We start from the raw sequence: 14,321 nt of genomic DNA, 5'->3' as shown, positions 1-14,321 counted from the left end.
GTTTTTGAAACTTCAGAGTGTTTTCTATCCAATGCTACCAAGTATATGCATATCCTAGCTTCTGGGCATGAGTAACAGGCAGTTTACTTTGGGCACGTCAGTCATTCGAAGTTCCGGACAAAAACCAGTATGCGAATGAAGTTAAAGATGGATTTTTAAGTCTTGACAATTGAGACATGGATTGTGTATATGTGCCATTTAGAGGGTGAATGGGCAATGACAAAATATTGAAGTGCCTTTTGAATGGGGTATGTTAGTAGGCACACCGGTTTGAGTGTGTCAAGAACTGCAACGCTGCTGTGATTTTCACGCTCAACKGTTTCCCGTGTGTATGAAGAAGGGTCCACCACCCAATGGACCTCCAACCAACTTGACACAACTGTGGGAAGCATTGGATTCAACAWGCATCAGCATCCCTGWGGATCTTTCGACACCTTGTAGAATCCATGCCCCGACTAGGACAAAAGGGGGTGCCACTCAATATTAGGAATTGATATATGTTCCTAATGTTTTGTACACTCAGTTTATATGGAAGTGCCAATTTTTTGTTTGTTAAATATGGGTAAAAAAAATGAATACATAAAAAATATATATATCTTATCTTTTAGATATAGACACTTGAAAACCAACTTCCTTTTGATAAAATGTTTTACTATCTGTTTTTCCATTTATGAATCTGTTAATCAATGCATTTCTATGAGCTAATAGCAGTAAGGCCAAATTCAAKATTTCATCAAATCATTTGGTAATATACATTTTTTTTTATAGCTAAATGATCCTTGCTTGGTATGACCATCTTAAAACAATTCCATATGTTAGCTTAYTAGAACATTAAGTGGTGTCTTGATGTGGTTTAAGCATMGTTATGGACAAAAAAAATACATTTGATGTTCTATTTGAAAAAATTGGGATTTCTGAGAGCAAAAAACCTGAAATGGTAAACTGGAAAAACAAAACAGAGAAAATGGAATTTGGAAAAAACAAAATTGAATCAGGCAAAAATTAAACAGATTTTATATGACCCTAAATAAACTCAGCAAAAAAAGAAACGTCCCTTTTTCAGGACCCTGTCTTTCAAAGATCATTCGTAAAAATCCAAATAACTAAACAGTTCGTCATTGTAAAGGGTTTAAACACTGTTTCCAATGCTTGTTAAATGAACCATAAACAATTAATGAACATGCACCTGTGGAACGGTCGTTAAGACACTAACAGCTTACAGACGGTAGGCAATTAAGGTCACAGATATGAAAACTTAGGACACAAAAGAGGCCATTCTACTGACTCTGAAAAACACCAAAAGAAAGATGCCCAGGGTCCCTGCTCATTTGCGTGAATGTGCCTTAGGCATGCTGCAAGGAGGCATGAGGACTGCAGATGTGGCCAGGACAATGAACTGCAATGTCTGTACTGTGAGATGCCTAAGACAGTGCTACAGGGAGACAGGATGGACAGCTGATCATCCTCGCAGTGGCAGACCACGTGTAACACCTGCACAGAATCGGTACATACGAACATCACACCTGCTGGGCAGGTACAGGATGGCAACAACAACTGCCCGAGTTACACCAGGAACGCACAATCCCTCCATCAGTGCTCAGACTGTCCACATAAGGCTGAGAGAGGCTGGACTGAGGGCTTGTAGGCCTGTTGTAAGGCAGGTCCTCACCAGACATCACCGGCAACATCGTCGCATATGGGCCCAAACTCACCATTGCTGGACCAGACAGGATTGGCAAAAGTGCTCTTCACTGACGACTCGCAGTTTTGTCTCACCAGGGGAGATGGTCTGATTCGCATTTATCGTCGAAGGATTGAGCGTTACACCGAGGCCTGTACTCTGGAGCGGGATCGATTTGGAGGTGGAGGGTCCGTCATGGTCTGGGGCGGTGTGTCACAGCATCATCGGACTGAGCTTGTTGTCATTGCATTCAATCTCAACGCTGTGCGTTACAGGGAAGACATCCTCCTCCCTCATGTGATACCCTTCCTGCAGGCTCATCATGACATGACCCTCCAGCATGACAATGCCACCAGCCATACTGCTCGTTCTGTGCATGATTTCCTGCAAGTCAGGAATTTCAGTGTTCTGCCATGGCCATCGAAGAGCCCAGATCTCAATCTCATTGAGCATGTCTGGGACCTGTTGGATCGGAGGGTGAGGGCTAGGGCCATTCCCCCCAGAAATATCCGGGAACTTGCATGTGCCTTGGTGGAAGAGTGGGGTATCATCTCACAGCAAGAACTGGCAAATCTGGTGCAGTCCATGAGGAGGAGATGCACTGCAGTATTTAATGCAGCRGGTGGCCACACCAGATACTGACTGTTACTTTTGATTTTGACACCCTCCCACCCCCTTTGTTCAGGGACACATTATAAAATGTATGTTAGTCACATGTCTGTGGAACTTGATCAGTTTATGTCTCAGTTGTTGAATCTCGTTCTTTAAATATTTGTATGAACACATGTTAAGTTAGCTGAAAATAAACGCAGTTGACAGTGAGAGGGTGTTCTTTTTTTAATCTTGTCCCATCTTACTCTGGTTGTCCCTTTGAAACATCCACATGTGGGGTTGGGTGATTGACTGCTTGACTGTGGTCCTTTTGTCGCTGAGTTGGCAGAGCATGGCGCTTTGGTTTTGAGTTCGATTCCCGCTGGTGCCACCCATACAAAACATTTTACATGCTGGGCACTAAGTGGCTTGGATAAAAACATTTGCTATACAGCGTATATTATTTGTGGAATACATAGAGGCAGGTGGCCATACAGTATTATCTTCCACGCTTTGTTCAAGTCTGTGTCATGCTATCGAACTTCAAAAAACTACGTAAAATAAATTTGCCTCATTCCTGCAAACACTGGATTCACTCAAAGGCAGCAACCACCTCCTGCAGCGTAGCTGTGTGATCACTCAGTCTGTGAGAAGCTAGATGGATAAAAAGCCATGATTGATTGGCTGGTTGAGTCATCGGGTCACCAGACGGCGTAGGAGGCAGGATGTCACTTCTGATTATGTGGCTAGCTAGCACGGTGTCGCCCGGGGAGACTAAGTAATCCCGCTGTGATGTTTGCCGTGTTGTGACAGCACAAACTCCTCGGCGCCGTTAATGAGTTTGTGGGTAGGATCCGTTTTAATGGCATATAGATATCTGTAGTGTGTTGCCAACTCTGAGCCCTAATTACATACAAAGTGAACAAGCGCTGGTTCGTTGTTTGTAAATCACAATCCCCTGTAAGGATTTGTTGATGATAATGATGTGGTCGCTGGCGGTATTATATTAATTAGGCCTAATTAATGAATTAATTAACAGTATTTGTATGGGAGCTATTGGTGTTTATTCTCTTTTGGAGGTATACAGTATATAATTGATAAGCTTGGATGGAAAACTTATATTTGTTATTTTTCTTTTACCCCCTGTGGTATTTGAAGAGACATTTTCATGTGTGGAGAGATTGTAGTTGTGATGTGATGCCACTCATATGGAGAATGAAAGCGCTCTTCCATAAAGCACAGTTGAACCTGCTTTGTAGAATTGGTGGTGCTGTCATTAATTTTACCAGCGTCGTCTTCCTTGTTCTTGAACACCTTCTGAGTCAACCTGAACCAGAATATGGTGCCTTAGTTGTACTTCTACTAAAACAACCTTATTTGTCCAACTAATACTAGAGGTCGACCGATTATGATTTTTCAACGCCGATACCGATTATTGAGGACCAAAAAAACCGATACCGATTAATAGCCAATTTTTATACATATATATTGTAATAATGACAATTACAACAATACTGAATGAACAATGAACACTTTTATTTTAACTTAATATAATACATCAATAAAATCAATTTATTCTCAAACAAATAATGAATTCAATTTGGTTTAAATAATACAAAAATAAAGTTTGGAGAAGAAAGTAAAAGTGCAATATGTGCCATGTAAGAAAGCTAACGCTGGTTGGTTCCTTTTAATATGAGTCTTCAATATCCCCAGGTAAGAAGTTTTAGGTTGTAGTTATTATAGGACTATTTCTCTCTATACCATTTGTATTTCATATACCTTTGACTATTGGATTGTTCTAATAGAGTACTTTAGTATTGCCAGCCTAATCTCGGGATTGATAGCGTTGAAGTCATAAACAGCGCAATGTTTGAAGCTTGCGAAGACTGCTGGCAAACGCAGGAAACTGCTGTTGAATGAATGTTTACGAGCCTGCTCCTGCCTACCAGCGCTCAGTCAGACTGCTCTATCAAATCATAGACTTAATTATAACATAATAACACACAGAAATACAAGCCTTAGGTCATTAATATGGTCAAATCCGAAACAAAACGTTTATTCTTTCAGTGAAATACGGAACGTTCTGTATTTATCTAACGGGTGGCATCCATAAGTCTAAATATTCAGTTACATTGCACAACCTTCAATGTTATGTCATAATTACGTGAAACTCTGGCAATTAGTTCGCAACGAGCCAGGCGGCCTAAACTGTTGACTCTGCGTGCAATGAACGCAAGAGAAGTGACACAATTTCCCTAATTTATATTGCCTGCTAACATGATTTTCTTTAACTAAATATGCAGGTTTAAAAAATATACTTCTGTGTATTGATTTTAAGAAGGCATTGATTTTATGGTTAGGTACATTCGTGCAATGATTGTGCTTTTTTGCAATGGCTTTAAAAAAATCACCCCGTTTGGGGAAATTGGCTATCTTTGTTAGGAGAAATGGTCTTCACACAGTTCGCAACGACACCAGTCCAAACTGCTGCATAAACTGTTGACTCTGCTGCAATGAACGCAAGAGAAGTGACACAATTTCCCTAATTTAATATTGCCTCGCTAACATGATTTCTTTTAACTAAATATGCAGGTTTTAAAATATACTTCTGTGTATTTATTTTTAGAAAAGGCATTGATGTTTATGGTTAGGTACATTCGTGCAATGATTGTGCTTTTTTCGCAAATGCCTTTTAAAAAAAATCATCCCCCGTTTGGGGAAATTGGCTATCTTTGTTAGGAAGAAATGGTCTTCACACAGTTCGCAACGAGCCAGCCAGTCCAAACTGCTCATATACCCTGACTCTGTTGCACAGAACGCAAGAGAAGTGACACAATTTCCTAGTTAAAATAAATTCATGCTTAGCAAGCAATATTAACTAAATATGCAGGTTTAAAAATATATACTTATTATTGATTTTAAGAAAGCGTTGATGTTTATGGTTAGGTACACATCGTGCAACGACAGTGCTTTTTTCGCGAATGCGCTTGTTAAATCACCCGTTTGGCGAAGTAGGCTGTGATTCAATGATAAATTAACAGGCACCGCATCGATTTATATGCAACGCAGGACAACTAGATAAACTAGTAATATCATCAACCATGTGTAGTTAACTAGTGATTATGTTATTAAGATTATTGTTTTTTATAAGATATGTTTAATGCTAGCTAGCACCTTATCTTGGCTCCTTGCTGCATTCGCATAACAGGAGTCAGCCTGCCACGCAGTCTCTCTTGGAGTGCAATGTAATCGGCCATGATCGGTGTCCAAAAATGCAGATATACTGATTGTTATGAAAAATCTGAAATCGGCCCTAATTAATCGGCCATTCCGATTAATCGGTCGACCTCTAACTAATACATCGAAATGTACAGTGGGGCAAAAAAGTATTTAGTCAGCCACCAATTGTGCAAGTTCTCCCACTTAAAAAGATGAGAGAGGCCTGTAATTTTCATCATAGGTACACTTCAACTATGACAGACAAAAATGAGAAAAGAAAATCCAGAAAATCACATTGTAGGATTTTTAATGAATTTATTTGCAAATTATGGTGGAAATAAGATAATTGGTCAATAACAAAAGTTTACTCAATACTTGTTTTTACCCTTTGTGGCAATGACAGATCAAATTTTCTGTAAGTCTTCACAAGGTTTTCACACACTGTTGCTGGTATTTTGGTCCATTCCTCCATGCAGATCTCCTCTAGAGCAGTGATGTTTTGGGGCTGTTGCTGGGCAACACGGACTTTCAACTCCCTCAAAGATTTTCTATGGGGTTGAGATCTGAGACTGCTAGGCCACTCCAGGACCTTGAAATGCTTCTTACGAAGCCACTCCTCGTTGCCCGGGCGGTGGTTTGGATCATTGTCATGCTGAAAGACCCAGCACGGTTCATCTTCAATGCCCTTGCTGATGGAAGGAGGTTTTCACTCAAAATCTCACGATACATGGCCCCATTCATTCTGTCCTTTACACGATCAGTCGTCCTGGTCCTTTGCAGAAAAAACAGCCCCAAAGCATGATGTTTCCACCCCCATGCTTCACAGTAGGTATGGTGTTCTTTGGATGAACTCAGCATTCTTTGTCCTCCAAACACGACGAGTTGAGTTTTTACCAAAAAGTTATATTTTGTTCATCTGACCATATGACATTCTCCCAATCTTCTTCTGGATCATACAAATGCTCTCTAGCAAACTTCAGACGGGCCTGACATGTACTGGCTTTAAGCAGGGGACACGTCTGGCACTGCAGGATTTGAGTCCTGGCGGGTAGTGTGTTACTGATGGTAGGCTTGTTACTTTGGTCCAGCTTTCTGCAGGTCATTCACTAGGTCCACGCCAGCCGTGTGGTTCTGGATTTTGCTCACCGTTCTTGTGATCATTTTGACCCACGGGGTGAGATCTTGCGTGAGCCCCAGATCGAGGGAGATTATCAGTGGTCTTGTATGTCTTCATTTCCTAATAATTGCTCCCACAGTTGATTTCTTCAAACCAAGCTGCTTACCTATTGCAGATTCAGTCTTCCCAGCCTGGTGCAGGCTACAATTTTGTTTCTGGTGTCCTTTGACAGCTCTTTGGTCTTGGCCATAGTGGAGTTTGGAGTGTGACTGTTTGAGGTTGTGGACAGGTGTCTTTATACTGATAACAAGTTCAAACAGGTGCCATTAATACAGGTAACGAGTGGAGGACAGAGGAGCTCTTAAAGAAGAAGTTACAGGTCTGTGAGAGCCAGAAATCTTGCTTGTTTGTAGGTGACCAAATACTTATTTTCCACCATAATTTGCAAATAAATTCATAAAAATTTCTACAATGTGATTTTCTAGATTTTTTCTCTCATTTTGTCTGTCATAGTTGAAGTGTACCTATGATGAAAATTACAGGCCTCTCATCTTTTTAAGTGGGAGAACTTGCACAATTGGTGGCTGACTAAATACTTTTTTGCCCCACTGTATGTTCTGCTCTGCTGTTAACACTACCATATTCGAGAGAGCACAGGGCCAGCCACAGTACTGCACCCCTTGAGGTCGTTTTGGGTGTAAGTGCRTCAACATTAGTAGATTTTACCTGGGATCATAAGCCAGCAAACCTGTGCTAAAGCTGCTAAACCAACTGGCTGATGGCCTTACCATAGCACCTCTTCCATGCACTACATTCAAATACTTCCTCCTTTGCCCGTCTGTTTGGCTTACAATACTCGGAGGTCACATTTTAAACACAATGAATCCCAGCCATTGACAACAGTTTAACACAGCCCCTGGCTGTTTGTGGAAAACCCTGTGGTTGCAGGGGTACCTAAAAAAAATGACATCACCCGCTGGTGCTTTTCAAAATCTCGAGTCATTGGACATGTTTTTAGGCCGTGGAGTGGTCTGTCTAGCWGTCCCAAATGGCACCCTATTCCCTATATTAGTGAGAGGGGGGTGCYGGGAATCGATATAGTTACATATCGGTATATTATTTTTAACAATATATCGTGTAGTTTTGACAATATTGCAATATTATTTTTGCGCTAGTTGGCTGTACCTGAACCAAAACTCCAGAATCTTTCCTTCATAGCTTGTTCTCCATCTTWAAAAAWWAAAATAAAATAGGAAGCCAACTTTTATTTCCCTGACTGATCAAAACMAGTTATTATGGCTCTCTCTTGTTCCTCTGCAGCAGACACATGGTGAGCAATATGTTTGAATCACAATATCCAATCGCAATACATTGAGAATCGCAATACATATCATATCGGCACCGAAGTATGATATTGTATCMTGAGGTCCCTGGCAATTCCCAGCCCTTCCCTATATAGTGCAACCTATGGGCTCTGGTCAAAAGTAGTGCACTATAAAGGGGAATAAGGTGRTATTTGGGATGCAGGCTGTGTGTCTGGTTGGTTGGTTTACTTAGTGCTCCGAGATAAAAGGCAGGGAGACGGAGGCAGAATCCCTTTACACGACTTCCTGCAAGTCCCGCTAAACTTCCAGCACCGGTCACGTCCGAAGCAATCAGTGTCTGTCACTGGTACCATGACACAGATTAGGCTACAAAGGTGCCCACAGGGGGCCATGGGCCGAGCCAGTAGTGTCGGGTCAGTCCTATTAGCTGTCACATCTAATCAGAACATTGGAGCTGTCTGTAGTGGCCTCTCTGTCCTCTTCGGTGACCATCACCCTGTTCTGCCATACACACATGCGCGCACACACACACACACATACACCCCTTCTGCAGCAATCCCTACCTGTCACCCAAACCCGATTTAGCATTCTGCTGTGACAGGGAGCGGCCAAACAGCCACCTGGTCTGTAATAGTCTCTGTGTACTCTCATTTGGAAGAAGGCCTTTGATTTTTCTCCTGCTTTATTCTTTTATCGTTCCTCTGTTCCCCGCCTGGCGATATCTCTTCAAAGAGCTTGCGTCACAGACCCGAGGACAATAATGACAAAAGCAGCAGTAATCAAATGCGTAAAGTGTTGTTTTTTTTATAGTCAAATCCTTCTTTGAGTTTTTCATATTATAGAGAAGTTCTTGGTACAAATGAGGGGTAGCTGGAAATACAGATTGTCAGAACAACAAGTACATAAGTGGAGGCTTTAATTTTTTATGATGTATATGTACGGTATTTAGAGAGCTGTTGCTAGCACACCGTTTTTTTTCAGAAAATATCATCCTTTATGGTTTTCAAGTTTTGTCACATGTACAATTAACAGTGAAATGCTTAACTTACAAATCAATCATCACACAATCAGTATCACACTAATATAAATGTGTGTGTGTGTGTGTGTGTGTGTGTGCGTGCGTGTGTGTGTGTGTGTGTGTGTGTGGGTGTGTGTGTATATACAGTACCAGTCAAAAGTTTGGACACACCAACTCATTCCAGGTTTTTCTTTTCTTTTTACTATGTTCTACATTGTAAATAATAGTGAAGACATCAAACTATGAAATAACACACAGAATCATGTAGTAACCAAACAAGTGTTAAACTAAAGAAATCGATTTGAGATTCTTCAAAGTACCCATCCTTTGCCTTAAGACAGCTTTGCACACTTTTGCCATTCTCTCATCCAGCTTCATGAGGTAGTCACCTGGAATGCATTTCAATTAACAGGTGTGCCTTGTTTAAAGTTAATCTGTGATTTTTTTCTTAATGCATTGAGCCAATCCATCTGTGTTGTGACTAGGTAGGGTGTATACAGAAGATAGCCCTATTGGTTAAAATAAAGTCAATTTTAATGGCAAAGAACAGCTCAATAAGCAAAGAGAATGATAGTCCATCATTACTTTAAGACATTAAGGTCAGTCAATCTGGAACATTTCAAGACACTTTGAACATTTCTTCAATGTAGTCGCAAAAACACATCAAGCGCTATGATAAACTGGTTCTCATGAGGACCGCCACAGGAATGAAAGACCCAGTCTTACCTCTGAGGCAGAGGATAAGTTCATTAGAGTTACCAGCCTCAAAAAATTGCAGCCAAATAAATGCTTCAGAGTTCAAGTAAGACACATCTCAACCATCAACTGTTCAGAGGAGACTGCGTAAATCAGGGCTTCATGGTCAAATTGCTGAAAAAGACCACTACCAAAGGAGCGACACCAATAATAAAAGAAAGACGGCATTTTGCTTGGGCCCTAGAAACATGAGCAATGGACATTAGACCAGTAGAATCTGTCCTTTGGTCTGAGTCCAAATTTGAGATTTTGCGTCTCCAACCGCCGTGTCTTGTGAGACGCGCGAGCTAGATGCAACGGATGATCTCATAATGTGTGGTTCCCACCGTGAAGCATGGAGGAGGAGGTGTGGGGTGCTTTGCTGGTGACACTGTCAGTGATTATTTCGAATTCAAGACACACTTAACCAGCATGGCTACCACAGCTCTCTGCAGCGATACGCCATCCCATCTGGTTGCGCTTAGTGGACTACCATTTGTTTTTCAACAGGACAATGACCCAACACACCTCCAGCGTGTGAAGCGGCTATTTGACCAAGAAGGAGAGCTGACCTGGAGTCCCTGCATCCAGATGACCCGTGTCTCCAGTCACCCAACCTCAACCCAATTGAGATAGTTTGGGATAAGTTGGACCGCAGAGTGAAGGAAAAGCAGCCAACAAGTGCTCAGCATATTTGGAAACTCCTTCAAGACTGTTGGAAAAGCATTCCAGGTGAAGCTGGTTGAGAGAATGCCAAGTGTGCAAAGCTGTCAAGGCAAAGGTTGGCTACGTTGAATCTCAAATAAAATATATTTTGATATGTTTTAAGACTTTTGCATACTACATGATTCTGTTTTATTTCATTGTTTTTAMGTCTTAGCTATAATTCTACAATGTAGAAAATAGTATACATTTWTAAAAATCCTTGAATGAGTAGGTGTCTCCAAACTTTTGACACGTGTGTGTGTGTGTGTGTGTGCGCAGTGAATTCGGGAAGTAGTCAAACCCCTTTTTCCACATTTTGTTACTTTACAGCCTTATTATAAAATGGATTATCAATCTACACACAATACCCCATAATGACAAAGCGAAAAATTTATATATATTTCAAATGTATGAAAAATAAAAAACTTTTCCTTATTTACATAAGTATTCAGACCCTTTGCAATGAGACTTGAAATTGAGCTCAGGTGCATCCTGTGTCCATTGATCATCCTTGAGATGTTTCTACAACTTGGAGTACACCTGTGGTAAATTCAATTGATTGGACATGATTTGGAAAGGTACACACCTGTCTGTATAAGGTTCCACAGTTGAGTCAGAGAAAAAACCAAGCCATGATGTCGAAAGAATTGTCCGTAGAGCTCCGAGACAGGAGTGTGTCGAGGCACAGATCTGGGGAAGGGTATCAAAACGGGGAGMGYGGTGACCAAGATCCTGATGGTCACTCTGACAGAGTTCCTCTGTGGAGATGGGAGAARCTTCCAGAAGGACAACCATCTCTTGCTCACTCCACCAATCAGGCCTTTATGGTGTGGCCAGACGGAAGCCACTCCTCAGTAAAAGGTACACGACAGCCCGCTTGAAGTTTGCCAAAAGGCACATAAAAGACTCTCAGACCATGACAAACAAGATTCTCTGGTCTGATGAAACCAAGATTCAACTCTTTGGCCGGAATGCCAAGCATCACATCTGGAGGAAACCTGACACCATCCCTACGGTGAAGCATGGTGGCAGCATCCTGCTGTGGGGATGTTTTTCAGCGGCAGAGACTGGGAGACTAGTTAGGATCGAGGGACAGATTAATGGAGCGAAGTCCAGAGATCCTTGATTTWWWWWAAATATGCTCCAGAGCACTCAGGACCTCAGACTGGGGTGAAGATTCACCTTCCAACAGGACAATGACCCTAAGCACACAGCCAAGARAATGCAAGAGTGGTTTCGGGACAAGTCTCTGTATGTCTTTGAGTTGCCCAGCTAGAACCRGGACTTGAACCTGATTGAACATCTCTGGYGAGACCTGAAAATAGCAACCTGACAGAGCTTGAGAGGATCTGCGGAGAAGAATTGGAGAAACTTCCCAAAGAAAGGTGTGCCAAGCTTGTAGCGTCATACCCAAGAAGACTCAAAACTGTGTTTGCTTTGTTATTATTGGGTATTGTGTGTAGACTGATGATTGAAAAACATTTTTAAAATTAATTTTCGAATAAGTCTGTAGCATAACATAAAATGTGGGAAAAGTTGAGGGGTCTGAATACTTTCCGAATTTACTGTGTGTATATAAAATAAAAACCTGTAGTAAGCTATATACAGGGTCAGTACCAATACCTGTTTTCCATATATTCTGAATATGTACAGTATACTCTACTAGAAACCAGTAAACTAACCACACCCTATGCTGTTGACTATCCCTACCCTACTGCAGATCCATGCTGTTGACTAACTACACCCTACTGCAGATCCATGCTGTTGACTATCCTATACCCTACGCAGATCCATCTGTTTGACTAACCCTACTACTGCAGATCCATGCTGTTGACTAACTACTACCCTACTGCAGATCCATGCTGTTGACTAACTACACCCTACTTGCAATCTGCCTGTTTGACCTAACTACACCCTACTGGATCAGCTGTTGCTATCCACTACTGCGATCCTGCTGTTGACTAACCTAACCCTACTGCAAGATCCATGCTGTTGACTAACTACACCCTACTGTCAGATCATGCTGTTGACTAACTACACCCTACTGCGATCCATGCTGTTGACTAACCTACACCTACTGCAATCCATGCTGTTGACTACTACACCTACTGCAGATCCATGCTGTTGACTAAACTACACCCTACTGCAGATCCATGCTGTGACTAACTACACCCTACTAACCTGCTGACACCTACTGCGCTCCATGCTGTTGACTAACTACACCTACTGAATCCATGCTGTTGACTAACCTACATCCTACTGCAGCATCCATGCTGTTGACTAACTACACCCTACTATAGATCCATGCTGTTGACTAACTACCCTACTGCAGATCCATGCTGTTGACTAACTACAACCCTATTGCAGCTCCATGCATGTTGACTACTACACCCTACTGCAGAATCCATGCTGTTGACTAACCTACCTACTGCAGATCATGCTGTTGACTAACTACACCTACTGCAGATCCATGCTGTTGACTAACTACACACCCACTGCAGATCCATGCTGTTGACTAACTAACCCTACTGAATCCATGCTGTTGACTAACTAACCACTACTATAGATCCATGCTGTGTGACTAACTACACCCTACTGCAGATCTCTGTACTCTACACCCTAGCCTCCATGCTGTTGACTAACTACAACCCTACTGCAGTCCATGCTGTTGACTACCCTAACCTACTGCAGATCCATGCTGTTGACTAACCTACACCTATGCGATCCATGCTGTTGACTAACCTAACCTACTGCAGATCCATGCTGTTGACTAACTACACCTACTGCAAATCCATGCTGTTGACTAACTACACCCTACTGATAGATCCATGCTGTTGACTAACTACACCCTACTGCAGTCCATGCTGTTGACTAACTACACTCTACTGCAATCCATGCTGTTGACTAACTACAACCCCTACTGCAGATCCATGCTGTTGACTAACTACCCCTACTGCAGTCATGCTGTTGACTAACCTAACCTACTGCAGATCCATGCTGTTGACTAACTACACCCTAGCTGATGCCATGCTGTTGAATAACTACACCCTACTATAGATCCATGCTGTTGACTACTAACCCTACTTGCAGATCCATGCTGTTGACTAACTACACCCTACTGCAGATCCATGCTGTTGACTAACTACACCCTACTGCAGTCCATGCTGTGACTAACTACACTACTGAGATCCATGCTGTTGACTAACTAACCCTACTGCAGACCATGCTGTTGACTAACTAACCTACTGCAGATCTGCTGTTGACTAACTACACCGACTGCAATCCATGCTGTGATAACTAACACACTCATCCATGCTGTTGACTAACTACACCCTACTATAGATCCATGCTGTTGACTAACTACACCTACTGCAGCTCCATGCTGTTGACTACTACGCCTACTATAGATCAATGCTGTTGACTAACTACACCCTACTGCAGATCCATGCCTGTTTGACTAACTACCCTATTCACTCCATGCTGTTGACTAACTACACCTACTGCAGATCCATGCTGTTGACTACCCTAACCTACTGCAGATCCATGCTGTTGACTAACTAACCTACTATAGATACCATGCTGTTTGACTAATACCCTACTGCAGATCCATGCTGTTGACTAACTACACCCTACTGCAGATCCATGCTGTTGACTAACTACACCTTACTGTAGATCCATGCTGTTGACTAACTACACCCTACTGTAGATCCATGCTGTTGCTTTGGGGTTTTGTTGTCATTCTTGGCCCAACTGAGGTCACTGACACTGGGCTGGTGTTCATTCAATCTCAGCCCAGATCGGAGGCTCAGTAGCATCAACCAGCCCCAGTAGCATCAACCAGCCCTCCAGCTCCACCACTCTCTCCGCCTTAACCCTGGCTGCATACCAAATGGCACCCTATTCCTGTTTTTGTAAGTAGTGCTCTAT

General features: G+C 42.1%; 1 protein-coding gene across 1 annotated transcript in view; it reads left to right on the top strand.

Annotated features, from left to right (window-relative positions):
• The window catches only part of atp8a1 (ATPase phospholipid transporting 8A1), a 222,843-nt gene that overhangs the window by 128,186 nt on the left and 80,336 nt on the right, over positions 1 to 14,321 (top strand). The window lies entirely within an intron of this gene.

Source organism: Salvelinus sp. IW2-2015, linkage group LG6.2, assembly GCF_002910315.2.
Source record: "Salvelinus sp. IW2-2015 linkage group LG6.2, ASM291031v2, whole genome shotgun sequence".
NCBI classification, from domain to species: Eukaryota; Metazoa; Chordata; class Actinopteri; order Salmoniformes; family Salmonidae; genus Salvelinus; species Salvelinus sp. IW2-2015.
This window is presented reverse-complemented; position numbering and strand designations above follow the sequence as displayed.